At 39.1% G+C, this 18,592-nt stretch overlaps 1 protein-coding gene and 1 long non-coding RNA gene across 6 annotated transcripts in view; one reads left to right on the forward strand and one right to left on the reverse strand.

Moving 5' to 3' along the window:
- Positions 1 to 3,609: 3,609 nt before the first annotated feature.
- On the reverse strand, positions 3,610 to 7,720 carry LOC148970739 (uncharacterized). Of its 2 annotated transcripts, XR_016147796.1 has the most exons (5): positions 7,227 to 7,720; positions 6,301 to 6,411; positions 5,683 to 5,824; positions 4,195 to 4,385; positions 3,610 to 3,682 (listed from the first exon to the last, which is right to left on the reverse strand). It is a non-coding gene; the product is annotated as an uncharacterized LOC148970739 (long non-coding RNA). The 2 variants fall into 2 exon arrangements; XR_016147795.1 differs by lacking the exon at positions 7,227 to 7,720 and having other exon boundaries at positions 6,301 to 7,050.
- Positions 7,721 to 14,892: 7,172 nt separating this feature from the next.
- znf462 (zinc finger protein 462) overlaps positions 14,893 to 18,592 on the forward strand; it is a 52,768-nt gene continuing 49,068 nt past the window's right edge. The window contains exon 1 of one of the 4 annotated variants that reach the window (XM_039663972.2): positions 14,893 to 15,213. The gene's annotated coding sequence lies outside the window, so the exon portion shown is untranslated. Of the gene's footprint in view, positions 15,214 to 15,547; positions 15,790 to 15,822; positions 16,168 to 18,592 lie in introns of those variants that run through there. The other 3 variants (XM_039663969.2, XM_039663970.2, XM_039663971.2) reach the window with 3 other exon arrangements.

Genomic DNA, 18,592 nt, shown 5'->3' on the forward strand with positions numbered 1-18,592 from the left:
TGATCTAGGGGTAAGGGGAAGGGGTATATACCACTTAAGACCAAGAATTTTCATGAGCTTACTTGAAACCAAGGGGTAAGAAATGCACTGCGCAACTGGCAACGATGGCATTGCCTCTCCTTCACTCTGGATGGCATACCATCCAGAGTGTCCCATAAATTAAAGTTTTTTCACTTACATGATTGATAAAAAAAAATATGACAGTCTTGTTTTGTGCTCTACACAGTTATGTACATATAGGCTATATTTGCAACTACTGTATGTTGTTTATTGAAACTTTTTTAAAAATCGCTACTTTGCTACGCTAGGCTATGCTAACGTTACGTTGCTGATTTGCACAATCAGTCCCACATTTCAAGATCACCCAAAATTTACGGTATTCAGCTTTGGCTTTCTACAGTCGCCATTCATTATGTGTACATTATTTGACACTGACACGTACGTGATCAGCTTCTCAGATGATGCATTCAGCTTCAAACGGATCCCGACTGAGACGAAAACACGGGAATATTAGATAAACAATCCATTCAGATTCACAGATTTAAATGAATGAATTCAGTCCGATTGAAACAACACCTTGTGCATGTAAACATAATGAATAGTGAAGGCAGAAAGCAAAAGCAGAATCCCGGACATTTTCAGCGATCCCGAAATCCGGGTGACATGTCCGGGAAAAGGATGACGTTGTATGGTCACCCTGGAGACATCAGTACGTGCTTTAAATATACTGTCCTGTATTTGTTGCTGACAATCGCAAATAAATCTCCAGTACCAACGCAATCGACATAAGCATACTTGCAGACGGCATCTTAAAAGTTACGAGAAGTTTGTGATCAACACTTTTCGCCCCTGGTGATAGACGCCAAGGACGTAACCGAGTGGTGTCTCATTTCATAGGGGTATGTTTGCACTAGCGCTTACCACTCGATTTCGAGGGACAAGGCCTAGGGGTAAGACGAAGGGGAAGGGGTAAGACAGAGAATTGGGATTCAGCCTTAATATCTAGTGGCCCTTTCATGGCTCCGTCGTGCACAAAGCAGACATATAAAACATGTGAAGAGAAGGCTGATACATGCAGATCTGGTCTATAAAGTCAAATAAATCCAATACACATTACATTATAAACATCAACATACCATTTCCTTTCCAGTGCATATTGGTTCTACATCTTATCCACAATAAAGCAGCAGCTGACACATACCCAAAGCAACAGCTTTTCCTCAAACCCTAACCCTGACATGACGGTCCTCATAGTGGAGAACTGTCCTTACATTTCAGGTCAGTGTCATGCCCATCCCCCAACACACGAGTTATGAAAATGTATGAACTGAGCAAGGTACATTTTACTCGAATTTGAGACATCACAACAGCGTCTTTAAGACGACAGTCCACGTCAACCAGTCGAGTATGATGCCCAACCATCCTACACTTAAAGGGTTAGTTCACCCAAAAATGAAATTTCAGTCAGTATTTACTCACCCTCATGTTGTTCCAAACCTCTATGTGTTTATTTGTTCTGCTGAACACAAAGGAAGATATTTGGAAGAATGTTTTAATCAAACAGATCTCATTCCCCATTGACTACCATAGTAGGAAAAAATACATATACAAATATCTTCCTTTGTGTTCAGCAGAACAAATAAACACATAGAGGTTTGGAACAACATGAGGGTGAGTAAATACAGACTGAAATTTCATTTTTAGGTGAACTAACCCTCTTACATTGCCTGTGTCAAAGAGAAGAAAACAATGAAGGAACATCCGTTCACTTACTTTCTGTTTCACTGATGAGGAAGGATTCACACTGCATTCAGTCACAGCCACTGATGTCTCGTCACACAATTCCTGTAATTATGAGAAAGACAGGTACAACACTGAGGCAAGGATGTTTGCTAATTGGTCACCGCAACTAATTCTAGAATCAACCAAAGTCTTAATATCTAGTGGCCCTTTCATGGCTTCGTCGTGCACAAAGCAGACATATAAAACATGTGAGGAGGAGAAGGCTGACACACAGATCTTGTCTATAAAGTCAGATAACATTATAAACATCAACATATCATTTCCTTTCCAGTGCATATTGGGTCTACAGCTTATCCACAATAAAGCAGCAGCTGACACATACCCAAAGCAACAGCTTTTCCTCAAACCCTAACCCTGACATGACTGTCCTCGTAGTGGAGAACTGTCCTTACATTTCAGGTCAGTGTCATGCCCATCCCCCAACACACGAGTTATGAAAATGTATGAACTGAGCAAGGTACATTTTACTCGAATTTGAGACGTCACAACAGCGTCTTTAAGACGACAGTCCACGTCAACCAGTCGAGTATGATGCCCAACCATCCTACACTTAACATTGCCTGTGTCAATGAGAAGAAAACAATGAAGGAACATCCGTTCACTTACTTTCTGTTTCACTGATGAGGAAGGATTCACACTGCATTCAGTCACAGCCACTGATGTCTCGTCACACAATTCCTGTAATTATGAGAAAGACAGGTACAACACTGAGGCAAGGATGTTTGCTAATTGGTCACTGCAACTAATTCTAGAATCAACCAAAGTCTTAGGCTGAATCCCAATTATCCGTCTTACCCTTTCCCCTTCCCCCTACCCCTCAGCCCTTCCCCTCACCCCTTCCACCTTCCCCTCACCCCACCCCTATCCCCCACCCCTTACCCCTTCCCCCTACCCCTCACTCCTACACAGTCACAGCCACTGATGTCTCGTCACACAATTCCTGTAATTATGAGAAAGACAGGTACAACACTGAGGCAAGGATGTTTGCTAATTGGTCACCGCAACTAATTCTAGAATCAACCAAAGTCTTAATATCTAGTGGCCCTTTCATGGCTCCGTCGTGCAAAAAGCAGACATATAAAACATGTGAGGAGGAGAAGGCTGACATGCAGATCTTGTCTATAAAGTCAAATAAATCCAAAACACATTACATTATAAACATCAACATACCATTTCCTTTCCAGTGCATATTGGGTCTACAGCTTATCCACAATAAAGCAGCAGCTGACACATACCCAAAGCAACAGCTTTTCCTCAAACCCTAACCCTAACATGACGGTCCTCGTAGTGGAGAACTGTCCTTACATTTCAGGTCAGTGTCATGCCCATCCCCCAACACACGAGTTATGAAAATGTATGAACTGAGCAAGGTACATTTTACTTGAATTTGAGACGTCACAACAGCGTCTTTAAGACGACAGTCCGCGTCAGCCAGTCGAGTATGATGCCCAACCATCCTACACTTAAAGGGTTAGTTCACCCAAAAATGAAATTTCAGTCAGTATTTACTCACCCTCAGGTTGTTCCAAACCTCTATGTGTTTATTTGTTCTGCTGAACAAAAAGGAAGATATTTGGAAGAATGTTTTAATCAAACAGATCTCATTCCCCATTGACTACCATAGTAGGAAAAAATACATATACAAATATCTTCCTTTGTGTTCAGCAGAACAAATAAACACATAGAGGTTTGGAACAACATGAGGGTGAGTAAATACTGACAGAATTTTCATTTTTAGGTGAACTAACCCTTTAACATTGCCTGTGTCAAAGAGAAGAAAACAATGAAGGAACATCCGTGCACTTACTTTCTGTTTCACTGATGAGGAAGGATTCACACTGCATTCAGTCACAGCCACTGATGTCTCGTCACACAATTCCTGTAATTATGAGAAAGACAGGTACAACACTGAGGCAAGGATGTTTGCTAATTGGTCACCGCAACTAATTCTAGAATCAACCAAAGTCTTAATATCTAGTGGCCCTTTCATGGCTTCGTCGTGCACAAAGCAGACATATAAAACATGTGAGGAGGAGAAGGCTGACACACAGATCTTGTCTATAAAGTCAGATAACATTATAAACATCAACATACCATTTCCTTTCCAGTGCATATTGGGTCTACAGCTTATCCACAATAAAGCAGCAGCTGACACATACCCAAAGCAACAGCTTTTCCTAAAACCCTAACCCTGACATGACGGTCCTCGTAGTGGAGAACTGTCCTTACATTTCAGGTCAGTGTCATGCCCATCCCCCAACACACGAGTTATGAAAATAAAGCAGAAATGCAGACTTTTTTTTTTTAATAATCTGCATCATATAAAAAACTAAAATTCATGAAATACAGAACATGGTTGACTTTCAGTGATAAAGTCTTTGAGAGACTCACCCTTAAACGCCAAGGCCAAGAGGAATCCCCATAGTTGTATGTGACCTCTTCATCTGGAAAGATATGTCTTATACTAAACAGACACAGGTGTGGCCTTCCATCAACAATGATTGTCTTGACTTTGCAATTTGGATTTTTGTCATCATTCACCAACCGAAGTGGACCAAGCGAAGTGTCCTCTTTTGTTGCATCTATGTGGTGATAAAAAATAGTGCAGTAAGAATATAAGGTTCTAGTTGAACATTTGGGTTAGGCTATCCTTGGCTGGCCTATTTAACCTATACTCAAATACACATTGTGAAAGTTAACTTGACTTCCTAAGAATTTAATAGGTCAGATGATCCACATAAGGTAAAAAATAATAATACCCCAGATGAACAATAACCATGTTATTAGAGATGAACCGATTACAATTTTCTAGGCCAATCCCAATTTCCGATTTTTCCTTGAGTTTGACCTGCCGATTTTAGCCGATTCTGATTTCATTTTTTCAAATCACTTCACATTACACACAAATATTTATTTTCTATCTTCTCTTTAATTGAACATTTTGCATAGAACATTTTTGAAAAGATAATTGCTATAAAACAGAACTATATCAAGTTCTCCTGGTGTGGAAAATTAACACACATCTGAAGTGCAGTGTTATGGAAGAACCATTTCCTTTTCACATCCAATAAACAACTAGAAAAAAATGATATATTTAATATAAATAAAATCGGCATATGTCAGACTGACTGGCCGGTCGCCGATCACGGCCGATCACGTGGAAATTGGTCGATTCCGATCACCAGCCGACCAATCGGTGCATCTCCACATGTTATTGATTATCTCTAACTAATATGTTCCTAATGTTATGAGAACCCTAGCAAATCTGCTATTGTAATAGTGCGGCATATTGTAATAGTGCGGCATGATTAACCATATCAAAATTGTAATCACTATGTCAAGCTTATGCGATCAAAATGCTGCAATTTTATGTAAAATAAACAATGGGCTGTTAACGCAATTAACCCAGCATCTGTTATTTTTTGTCATCCTTTGGCTAGTGTTACATGATAATGCTCTCATGCGATTGCTTAAAACCATTCACGCGAGACAAGTCAAAAGAAAGCGCGCATCCGACTGTGACTCACAGAAAGACGTGTGCCAGTATCATGTGCATGCACAGACCGCGCGCCAGAATACAGTACAATTCATTTTTTTCCAGAAATCAATGGCTTATTGATCATTATAGATGTTATCAATCATTTAGTTGTTGTTGCTAGTTTGAGTTGAGAAATACACATTTCAGAATTATCACTAATCTGTGTGTGCATTTTGCTTTAGAACCAAGCAAGTCGACTCATGAAACTATTTGTTTATTATATCGCATTTGCAATATTGACCTCAAAAATTCCAATATAAAATTTTCCCCAAATCATGCAGCCCTATATTGTAATAATAATAATCATCATAATCATAACTAAAAAGAAACAGCCAGCTTACCAATAACGTGTTTCATTCCATGTGAAGTTGAACAAGTAGTTGCCTTAAACATCTTTAACATGTTTACTTTGAGAGAGAATCCCACGGTATTCAACAACAAAGGTGGATGGTTCAATGTGCTCAAGTGCAAACACACCTCTCCCTAAAAGGGCAAAATAATATAAACAATAAAATTAAATGAATAATAAAAATAAAACATGAACCCAAGAGCACCTATATGTTACACAGTTAAACAACCTATCATTTTAAAGAGTTAAAACCTGTAAAAATGTGTACTGTAATATGAGGTGCAGGAAATAAATTTAAAAAAAAAATTAAGCATTGGTTTTCACTGTGATATTAATTGTAAAATTGTGAAAATTGACATCCCTACTGTATACATAGTTTTAAGTATTTATTTAAAAGTAACAATAATAATAATAATTATAAAAATTGATTAATCTCTTAACCTTTACGAAAATGAGCAGCTTAAATGTGTGAATGTGAAAGATCATGTCCAGACTGCCAGCAATAGGGGTACTTTTCATTCTTTCAAATGCATGTCTTGTCTACTTTATGATTTAATTTGCCTGCAGTCTGAACATGGTCAAATTGCCTTGTGGTGCACAATCAATTTACCTTTGAATGTGTTGATTTGTCGTCCCTCAATGAAGGCTTTGTCTTTATCCGACAATATGTGTTCTTTTGCATCCTGCTCAGGTTTTATTCGCTTCTTTCTTAACATGTTGACTGAAAACATTCCAGAAAACATAATTAGTATGTAGCCTATAAGCTTCATAATATACAGTTCATTATCGTCAGACTGTAGTCTATATCAATATATACAACATTTCAAGTCAAGTCACTTCACACATAAATAGGTTTTTAAGACTTGTTACTTTTGATAAGAAACAGTCACTGATTTCAAATTCAGTCCATTTTAATAACATTTTATCACTCCTTAATGTGGTGCCTCAGATCAAATAAAGCCAAACTCGTTACGTTAGAAAAATTAACTATAGAGAGAAAGTTTTAGAAAATGTTACAGGTATTACACCTATTTAAACATTAAAATAATCAATAAAAATAGAATCGAAAGAATGTGAATTAAAATTGAATGGAATCATAAAATATCTGCTAATATCCAGCCCTAAAATAAATCAACTAAAGTTAAATAGTTTTGTCACATAATTCTATTGACAGTAACGTTACATTAACGAAAGTATAGCCTACTTTTACATTATTTTTCGTTTCTGCTTATTAATATATTTCTGTATCTTACTGTATTAAACTGTAAATTCATCCACTCAACTTTACCAGTCATCGTGATGACAACATAGATTTGATTTATTTCAAAATAAGTCTATGAACAACAAGAGAATTTCTTTTGTAATAAACAAAACAAAAAAAAGTGAATAGCATGTGCAAGATGTTTGGGGACGCCCTTTTTAAATGCCTATGGACTGATATTAGCGGCCATGTTTAAAATAATGTAACTAACGTTATTTAAAACTGACTCATAACACTTAACTCCATAAAGGTAGAATATAAATAAACACACTTACCTTCCTCGTGATAATCTCCCGCAATAGCTCGTCAACTTCGCTCGAATTCTGCTAATTAATAATCTTCTCTTCTGATTAATCACACCGTCACAACACACAGGCGATAGAGATCAAATGCGCAGGCGCGGCGCGCTGACTTTGACGGACGTGAAAAGCAGCCAATCACTGACGAGGATTCCAGCGTTCCACCAATGAATCGCGCTTGGGCGTGGTCTGGGTGTATGAAATGTGTATGATACTGCAGTACCATCGAATTTCACATAGAGGGAGATTATACACTCTGAGCATACACTGATACACACTGAAAAACGGGTACAACGGATTTATAAGGACATATTGAGAAAAAGCGGGAGGTGGTTTATCGCTACCTTATAAGCCTTTCTACATTGCTCGACTTATGAGGACATTAGTGCTGTCCTCATAGTTACGGTATGTCCTCATAGAGTCGGTATGTATCCATGTGTTTTGTCCTCATAATCCGGTCGCACCAACGCACACACACACGAGTGATATTCGGGTGAAACAACACACAGTTTTTATCTCATGCTTCAGTCAGAATAAACCATGAGAGGTAGATCATACAGGAGTTTTTGTTCACTAACTAGTGTGTGTGTGTGTGTGTGTGTGTGATTTGGAGCAGATGCTGATGGATGGACTATCCGTGGTTCAGTGTTGATTCAGCAGTTTCCAGAAAACAGCTCCTCTCAGGATGGATGAACATCGGCTCTACAGCAGGAGCATCAATCCATTATTATAAGATGTTTAAATACGGCGTATGCAGACTTTCTGAAATCGCAGTGTCGAGTGTCTGATCTGCAGTAACGTGTCACAGTTCAATAGCATCACACAGGAAGTGACACTTCACTTATTCAAATGTGAAAATTCTCATCATTCGGACCGTATAATGAATTTTGTTTGCTGTCAAATTCATCAAAGCTGCCTGTTCTAGAGCCGCAGCAGAGGATGCTGGGATACTGTTGGGTCAGAGAGGATGCCGGGATACTGTTGGGTCAGAGAAGATACCTGGATTTACATTTATTCATTTCGCTGACGCTTTTATCCAAAGCGACTTACAGTTGCTATATATGTCAGAGCAGAGGTCGCACACCTCTGGAGCAACTAGGGGTTAAGTGTCTTGCTCAGGGACACATTGCTGTCTCACAGTGCATTCGAACCTGGGTCTTTCACACCAAAGGCATGTGTCTTATCCACTGCGTCATCACCACCTGGATACCCTTGAGTTAGAGAAGATGCCAGAATACATTGGGTCAGAGAACATGCGGGCACACCCTTGGGTTAGAGAGGATGCTGGGATACTGTGAGTGAATGAGCGAGTGAGTGTGAGTGAATGACTGTGACTATGAGTGTGAGTGTGTGTATGTGTGTGTGTGTGTGTGTGTGTGTGTGAGTGAGTGTGATTGAGTGTGTAAGTGTGTGTGTGTGGGGGGGGGGTATGTGAGTGTGTGAATGAGTGTGAGTGAGTGTGTGAGTGACTGTGAGGGAGTGAGTGTGCCTGAATGTGTGTGTGAGAGTTTGAGTGTAAGTGTGTGTGAGTTTGAGTGAGTGAGTGAGTGTTTATGTATGTGTGAGTGTGTACATGAGTGTGAGTAAGTGGAAATAAGTGAGTGTGAGAGTGTAAATGAATGTGAGTGAGTGTGACTGAGTGAGTGTGAGGGAGTGTGGGTGTATGTGAGTGATTGAGTGTGACTGTGAGTGAGTGTGGGTGTGAGTGAGTGAGTGTGACTGAGAGTATGTGTGTGTGTGTGTGTGAGTGAGTGTGTGTGTGAGTGAGTGAGTGAGTGAGTGTGTGAGTGTAAGTGATTGTGAGCGAGTGTGTGAGTGAGTGAGTGAGTGAGTGTGATTGTGAGTGAAAGTGTGAGTGTAAGTGAGTGTGAGTGGTTGTGTGTGTGTGTGTGTGTGTGTGTGTGTGTGTGTGTGTGTGTGTGTGTGTGTGTGTTTGGGTGTGAGTGAGTGAGTGAGTGAGTGAGTGAGTGTGACTGTGAGTGAGTGTGACTGTGAGTGAGTGTAAGTGTATGTGACTGTGAGTGAGTGTGACTGAGTGAGTGTAAGTGTATGTGACTGTGAGTGAGTGTGTGAGTGAGTGTGTGAGTGAGTGTGTGAGTGAGTGAGTGTGAGTCTGTGAGTGAGTGTGAGTGTGAGTGTGACTGTGAGTGAGTGTGAGTGAGTGAGTGTGAGTGAGTGAGTGAGTGACTGTGAGTGAGTGAGTGTGAGTGAGTGAGTGTGAGTGAGTGTGAGTCTGTGAGTAAGTGTGACTGTGAGTGTATGTGGGTGTGTGTCGGAGTGAATGAGTGTGTGACGTGTGTTTGTGTGGACCCGAGACGCGTCCTCAGCAGGGCCATCTGAGTGTGTGACGTGTTTGTGTGTTGAGACCCGAGACTTGTCCTCAGCAGGTTTATCTGAGTGTGTGAGTGAGTGAGTGTGTGACGTGTGTTTGTGCGTTGAGACCCGAGACCCGTCCTCAGCAGGACCATCTGAGTGTGTGACGTGTGTTTGTCCGTTTTTAGCCACTCTGGAGGAGATCCCGGCTGGGTTTTCCCGGTGCATTCTGTCCTGGGCTCCCAAATTAATCAGATTTAGTGCGCCGGCCATATGTCGAGGCAGCGTGTGACTGTCCCACCCTGATCCCAGATCAGCTCATTCTGAACCATACACACATCTCAGGTCAGCACAGAACAATCAGCTCTTCGGATGCTGTCAGGGCCTTACTGGGTTTAGAAATGATTCTTCAGTGGTTAGGTTACACAAACAGCAAACAAAAATATGATCTAAGAATGTTAAGTTATGAAAACATTATTTCTGAATGTTCAAAACATCCAGTTTTTTTGTAATTTACTTTTTTACATGAACGTGAATAGAATATTACAATGTATCACTCTTCACACATTACTGGAACATTTCTTTTGTATGTTCTCTGAACATTACGAAAACCGTTACATTTAAAAAAAAACAATAGAGGAACGTCCAACTTAAACGTTAAATGTAAAATCCTTCCATGAACGACTTATAAATACTGTTTTTTTTAAACATTATTAAAGACCAGATATCTCTGAATGAAGGTAAATGTTATTGGAAGAACGTTTGTTAAGAGAACCTTATCAGATTGTTCGCTGTTCGCTGAGTTCTTCATATCAAGATACATGGTTTGCTGGATATGATTCTTCAGGGTTCTTCTGGATTTCTGTTAAAGGGTTAGTTCACCCAAAAATGAAAATTAAGTCATTAATTACTCACCCCCATGCTGTACCAACCCCGTAAGACCTTCGTTCATCTTCGGAACACAAATGAAGATATTTTCGAGCTCAACTATATGTTTATCAAGCGACGCGAATACTTTTTGTGCGAAAAAACAAACAAAAATAACGAGTTTATTCGACTATTTCTTTTCTTCCTTGTAGGCCAGAAACGAGACTTCCTTAGATTTCCACGACGCATGCGCGAGAATTGCGATCTGCTTACACCAGCTTACACTACTTCAGATCGCAATTCTCGCGCATGCGTCGTGGAAATCTAAGGAAGTCTCGTTCTGGCCTACAAGGAAGAAAAGAAATAGTCGAATAAACTCGTTATTTTTGTTTGTTTTTTCGCACAAAAAGTATTCGTGTCGCTTGATAAACATATAGTTGAGCCACGGTAGTCACTTGGGATATTTAAACATTTTCTTCATTGACTTTCTGGGCCGTCAAGAGGCAGTCCCTTAGGAGCCAATGTGGTAGTTATACAGCCCTCAAATTTAATAAAAAATATCTTCATTTGTGTTCCGAAGACGAACGGTCTTACGGGGTTGGTACAGCATGGGGGTGAGTAATTAATGACTTAATTTTCATTTTTGGGTGAACTAACCCTTTAATGGATTAAACCTGAAATCGTCTCAGACTATGACTTTAACCCTAGCTCCTTGAGAAGGGAATGAGACGCTGCGTTGATGGTGCTTTGGGAATGACAATACCTAAACGCCATACTTACAATTGCCAGTATATGAAACCGTGGCAACTAAGTCATAAGCACCTGAGACCTTGGGGCAGCGTCCAGGTCCAGCCTATAAAACCTCACACATGTGAGCGGGGAAGACCAGCCCGCCACATCACATGCCTCCTGTAGAAAAACCCCTGAGACGGAGGCTTTTGGAGGCTTGTGCAATTTTTTTTTTTTTTTGGTTTTGCAGATGTGCGTAGTGTAATGTAGTGTAGCATTGTGTACTTTATAGTGTACTGTAGTGTAGTGTAGTGCGGTCCAGTGTAGTGTAGTGGGCAGCACCGGGGCCTTCCGGGGCCTTCACCGGGGCCTTCGCCCCATAGCCGCATTAACATAGCCTAATAACCTGGGGGCTGAAAAAGATTGCTTTTGCTAAAGGCACAGAAGCTAACGCCGGTCAGACCGGTTGTGCTTTTATCCTCTCCTGGTCATGACGTTCACTCACGCCGTTGGACTAGTTGACGGACATGCTTCAGATGTGATCACATAGGGGCGTTTCCAAAGCGCCATTGACGCAGCGCCAGTTTCCCTGAAAGTGAACTGTGTTAAGTAGTAAGTGCTGCTCTCTTTTTGAGGATTATCAAATGAAAATATTTGATAAAAGTGTTAAATCGGCATATTATTCTAAAAACAAAAGGGTAGTCATATTTTAACCATGTTCATTCTATTTAACTGAATACATTTAATTGTGTTTACAATTAACTGATTTATTCTGATTCTAAACCCTTGATTAAACGCATTATCATTTAAATATAATCAAATAAATGCAAACAGTTAATAATAAACTCTTTTTCTATGCAAAAACCTTACCTTTAACATTTCTCTATGACTGACAAATATACACCATATTAAGTTAATCGGTTTGATTAAATCATGCTCACTCCACCTCAGTTGTGTGTGTGTGTGTGTGTGTGTGTGTGTGTGTGTGTGTGTGTGCGCGCGTTCAGTAGATATGTGTGTGTGCACTGATGAGGTGATGTAGACTTTAATGTCTCTAAACCTGTGAAAGGCATTTAATGAGGTGCAACTGAGTCCTGAGGGGAAATACTATGGTAAGTCATCATCACCTCACAAGGCTGCTGTCTATTACACCTGCCTTTGTGTCCAAATATTTACCTGAAACATGATGCGGTGAAGTCGAGCAGGTAATGAAGATTAAGAGCTCACCTGAGACTGAACAGCTTTTATTCTCTTTTATCAGGAGGTCTTTGATTTATTATGATCTCTCTCTCAAGGGTAGTGGACACTGGATACTGTCTGCTAAATAAAAAAAAAATTTATATATATATATATATATATATATATATATATATATATTAATAATATTTTAATATTATTAATAATATATGAATAATATTGATTCCCATACGGTATATATATATATATATATATATATATATATATATATATAAATTAAAAGACCACTGAAAAGTTTGCAGTTTCTCTGGATTTATTATTTTAGTAAATCCGCTTGAGTTAAATTATTTTTGATTGATTCTACACTATTTACAACTATTTACAACATTTCTTCCAAATTTCAAATAAATCTGCTGTTGAGTTTTGCAAAAAAAATGACAACTGGTCATAGCAAATGTTTTTGTCATGTTTTCAGAACTTGAATAATGCAAAGTTTATATTCATTTTTAAACAACACAATACTAATGTTTAAAAGTCTTTATGTAGTCAGTAATTTTATACCTCCAAAACTCATCTTTAATCACCAAAGTTACATATTTAAACTTTTTTTTTCCTTGAAAAAAAGTGTCTTAATGTCTTTAAATATCTTGAACGTAACTCGACACCCTTGACTCATTAAGTATGGACTGTTCTATGAATATGCAAATGAGCCCCGCCTCCACTTACTCACTCAGCTCAGAGATCCACTGGTTGACAATCACACATTGATCTGATTGGTTACAAGTTTGTTTGTGCTTTTAACACATTAAAAGCTGGTTTTTCTTTAAGTTCAGAAATTTAGAAGAAATGTTGTCAGTAGTTTGTAGAATCAATCAAAAAATGTTAATATGTCACATAAATAATAATCCAGAGAAACTGCTAATTTTTCAGTGGTCTCTTACAGTAATTTATTTCCAGTTTCCATTTTTGTGCAAAATTAGTAAGTCGATTATGAAGACTTTTTTGTGAGTTTTGAGTGAGTCAATGAATCGTCCACAAAAAGAGAATGATTAAACCAAGACAGTCAACGAGTTTAACGGCTCTTTAATAGAAGCTTTTTACTTTTAAGTTTGAGTTTACACACATATTCTTCATACATTTTCATACCATGATGTATTTTACATTTATGGACAATTTGTCGGTTCATGCATTACTAGGGAATGAAACCCATAACCATAGAAGTCGTTATGTTTAATGACATTCAGAGTACAACTGAAAAAGTAGCAGTTTCCGTGTCAATGATTTATGGTTCTGTCATGCTTTATTGGTGTTCTGTGTCAGTCAGGCTCATTGAGTTATGATTTATGAATTAGTGGTTAAGAGCAGCTAAAAATCTAATTAACCGTTGTGTCAAGTGGCCACAGACAGAAACCCAGAGATGAACAGGAGAAAACAAGCGTGCCGTCTTACATAAATGCAGCTGGAGAGGAGATTGGCTTCCCAGCATGCTCTCTGAATGAAAATGACGTTCCAGTCTGTCACTCACATGAGATCCACCAATAGAGGTTATGCATTGACGTCACTTTCCCATTGGAACACACACCGAGTGGCAAAATAACCATATGACTAGATTTAATAGAGGAAACTGCGAAAAGGCGAGTAAAACGAAAGATTATCTAAATTCTTATTATCTAAAAATGCTTATTTAAACTAAATCTTAGACTCGATATTGTGTTCCTCACAACTTACCAGAGATCCCACAGACAAAATCAAGCCCCGCCTATTATTTATTGTGCTTGTTCGAGAAGCTTTCACTCTAAATACAGGCATAACAGGGAATACATAACATGCTTGGAAAAACGTTCAGAATATGTGTCAAAACATATTATATTATTATCAGAACGAGTGGAGCATACAGATTTAAACGAAGTCTAAATAATTTTTTTTTTTTACCATGTTCCTTTTAAAAGAGATTTTAATTGCATTCACAAAATGCAATTTATTTTGAAATCAGCCACATCACGTGACTATATATATATATATATATATATATATATATATATATATATACTGTATATATATGACAATCATTGTCCAACACAATATATATATATATATATATATATATATATATATTTCAAAATAAATAAATAAATATATATATATATATATATATATATATATATATATATATATGTATATATATATATTGTGTTGGACAATGATTGTCATGCACGTGAAACCTTTTATTGACCATGTTCCTCAGAAAAAAGATTCACATGATGTTATTTATTTTGAAATCAGCCACAACACTGTATGTGGTACATATTTACATGCTGGATAATGATCTTTATGCACGTGAAACCTTTTTTTACCATGTTCCTCAGAATAGAGAACATATGAAACGGAAGATTGGGATATTATGACGCGACCGCCGTCTATAGCGCGCGCGCCATAATGAATGTCTGTAATGACGCGTTCTCATCATATGGCTCATCATAATGTGTCATAAGCGCCGTGAGGGGCTCCATGTTTGAGCTCCATTACTGCTGGAGTCATGAGAGGCTCTGTGGACCTTCCTCCTGTCTCACTGTCTCATCGCAAACTCTTGTGCACCCTCTGGTGCTTGCTAGACTCCAAAACTTCTTTGTGTTGCATGCTTAGCAGATTGTCTTCCTTGTCTCTGAGGCTGCTCATTATTCAGAGACAGCAAGAGCTCAGGTCATCTGCAGCTGGCGTACTGAAGAAGAAGAAGAAGAAGAAGGAGGAGGAGGAGAAGAAGAAGAAGAAGAAGAAGGAGGAGGAGAGAAGAAGATGGCGAACATTCTCCTGCTCTAAACCGGGAACAACTTCAGTACAGAAGATCCAGGATCCAGGCGTGAGTATTCGCTTTCTCGACCCGTATAACGACGCTTTTGAACGCGGGATCTGTGGAGAGGAACGATCTGGAAACGCTCTTGCTTCTCAATAGAACAGAACCGAGCGAATCCTTCAGAACGGGCACCTTGGTGCATGTAAAGTGACGCGTCTCCTCCAGAGCTTCTGATCGCAGAGCTTCTGTTTTTCGGGCGTTTGAGGGACGCGTTGCGCGTCTGACGGGAGCGTTGGAAGCCATTGCGCGGATTTGGAGCTCCGCGTCCATTAGTCAAGGAAAGAGAGAGAGAGCGAGCGAGCGAGCGAGAGAGAGAGAGAGAGAGATATAGACTGACGGACGCGACGCGAGCGAACGCGCGCGCACTACGCTCTCGTGACGTGACGGTGTAGTTACAATGTAACGCTTGTGTTGTTGATGTTGTTATTGTGTGTGTTTTTCGCGCCGGGCTCCAGGTGTTTGTCCCCGCAGGTGTAGAATGACACCAGAAAATGGAGTCTCGCTGGAGTCTCGCTGGAGAACAAAGGTTGACTTTCTCCTGGCCACTGCATGGACCCGGACGCGCCGCGAGCCAGGCGTTTGGTGACACATTTCACGCTTCTTTGCACTTTTTTTCTCTGTTACTTTGACCAACGCGCGATATTTTTAATAACACTCACGCTGCGGTTTGTTATTGTGCCGTTTTTTAGAGTGAAACGCGGTTTAGTTGAAGGTTTCATGATGACTTTAGCATGTTTCTGATGAATACTACGGTGGCCTACAGACGCTCCTACAGAGTTCCTGCTCTCTTTACTGTCATTTCATTGGATTTTCAGTCATGTATATCAATGTATTATGTTGATGAGCCATGGTCTTAGAACTTATGAATCCATTAATACTGAACTTTCTGGTGGTACAGTTCCCTTAATGCACCTGTGTGTCGTTTTGGACCAAATGTGAAGCTTCTGCTTGGAAGTGAAAGTGAGTGTTTGTGTACTTGTCTGGTTTAATAGTTTAATAATCTGACATGCATGTTTGATTGTGACACGCTGAACATGATTGCACACCATCAGAGCATTAGGGTGGAAGATGTCTGTGTGTGTGTCCTTCTGCAAACGCTCTGGCCACTGTGAAATCCCGCTGACAAAGACAGCACACTCACACACACACACACACACACACTCAATGCGACAGACGCAGGCCAGAGGAACTCAAAATGGTGGCACGTCTCCCATGTCAGGGCAAACAGGTTCTCTCACATGAAGGTTACTGGCTGTTTTTCAGACACTGCTTCTGTCTGATGTTTCTAAGCAGGTTCTCTATGGTTTTATGTAGACGTATACATGTTATTTGTAACATTTTACTGATTTCTCTCAAATGTTTTATGGATTTGCAAGCAATGCATAAGTGATCTCGTTCATCCAGCTGGTCATTTGTCTCAGGCTGTAGATTTTAGAGGGATTTTTCCTGTAGTTTCGCGTAACGACTGTGATCTGGTCGAGTGTCTGACCTGGAAAAGCTAAAAGCCTTCTTATGCAACTGTTGACACACAGCGATGGCTCATGGTTCAAGCTCACCGCTGACCCACTTTTCATGAAGATCCAGTCTAAAGCCGGTTCAGCTCGCAGGAGAAACGCTCGGGTCGCAGTTCGCTCCTAAACCTGTGCTTTGTTTTCAGGAGTATCAAGCTTTATTTCCACAATGCAAAGTCTCAAAGCAGCTTCACGAGACATATATAAAACATGCAAACTTCATCAAATATGAAGAACACAACAGAACATTTACAGTGTCTCATGTTGTAGTGTTTTTGGCAGATGATTGTAGATGATGATCCGTCGTAGACATCAGATCTGTTTATGACTCTCAGTGAGGCTTATTGCACGTTCTTTATTGTGTCTTTGTCATGTTGAACACAGAAAACGAAAGAATAGACACAAAGGCGTCTCATCTATTTTTAATGATAAACCAGCGAGGATGAAGTTAACAGTGCAAACATGAGCTCCGTTCCAAACCCTGTTGAGCTGCCTACCTAGAATGGAAAATTCACTATTTTGCCCAGTGTTAGTTTATGTGTGATTTGATGTAAAACTCCCCTGAAGTTACGTGTGAGTGATATTTGTGTGGCCCACGACGAGTTCACCAGGCTTTTGTGTTAATGACCTGTTGACTTGAGCGACTGTTTCGCAGCTCATATTGACTTCAGTGTTATTTTCCAGGTGTCAACTACAACATGTTCATCAGTGGATGAATGAATGGTGTATTGCCTCACTAAAACATTTAGACAATGCTAGTTTGTGATGATATATATTTCAGATGTTTCCCTAATGTTTCAGCATTAGACTCTACGCCTTCAACTAACTGTTGATTGTTTCTTTGAGGATTTTTTATTTTCTGTATTTTTTCCATTGGGGAAAAGTTCCACATGCACATCATGCCCAGTGTTTTCATCCAAACAACATACAAATGGAAAACTTTAAGATCAAATCTAGTGTACGTAAACTACGCTATACATTTATAATATAAAACACTACGTTCTAAACCAAAGCAGCACTTTAAATAACTAAATGAAATGTTTTTTTTTAACCATACACTAGTGAGAGCTTGACATAACAGCTTGGGTTTTTCAATAACAATTTATTTCAACAGTCCACTTCAAATATTCTACTAACTATAAGTGACTTTATTTTACTGAACCCTCAGTCCACTAATACACTAATGAGAAGTAGTTGAAAAGGTACTTGTAGTTAGTATTTGTCTAAAGTGGACTATTGATATAAAGTGTAACTGTTTTTTCTAATCACATGTACATTGAACACGGAGTTATTCGTTATTCGCACTATTTAGTTATTTTGTAGTTGAAGACGAAACTGAACGACAACAAACTACTGGAAACCAAAACATCAATTCATGCGAATGTCGACGAGGAGTTTAAAAAGATCATTTTTATCTAAAATCAGATGCAAACTGGACAGAGATGTCATTCTAGTGCACTAGTGCAAGATACTTAGTGTTTGTGTCAAAAACCAAGTGCACTTTTAGCTTATACACATCTATTGGAGTCTGAAATATCGTAGTTATTGAGCAAATTATGTCATATTTAAAGGGGGAAACTAAAAATATGAGTTGCCATGTATGTTGACTTTTCTGCGATAAGCTTGAGTGCTAGTCTTAGTGTTTGTTCTGATTAAGTTTCACTGGTGTCTAAAATTCTGGTATTGTATTCTTAGATTTTAGGGCTGCATGATTTAGGGGAAAAAAATCATATTTGTCAAATCACATAATAATGGGACTACAGATAATAGTAATTGTTGTTTTGATTATGATTATTATTACTAAATGAAAATATTAAACCCCAATAAAAAGAGTACTTAATAAAAATCATATAGTAACCATTTTATATTTCATT

The sequence above is a fragment of the Pimephales promelas genome, chromosome 19 (genome assembly GCF_988280905.1).
Source record: "Pimephales promelas chromosome 19, fPimPro1.hap1.1, whole genome shotgun sequence".
NCBI classification, from domain to species: Eukaryota; Metazoa; Chordata; class Actinopteri; order Cypriniformes; family Leuciscidae; genus Pimephales; species Pimephales promelas.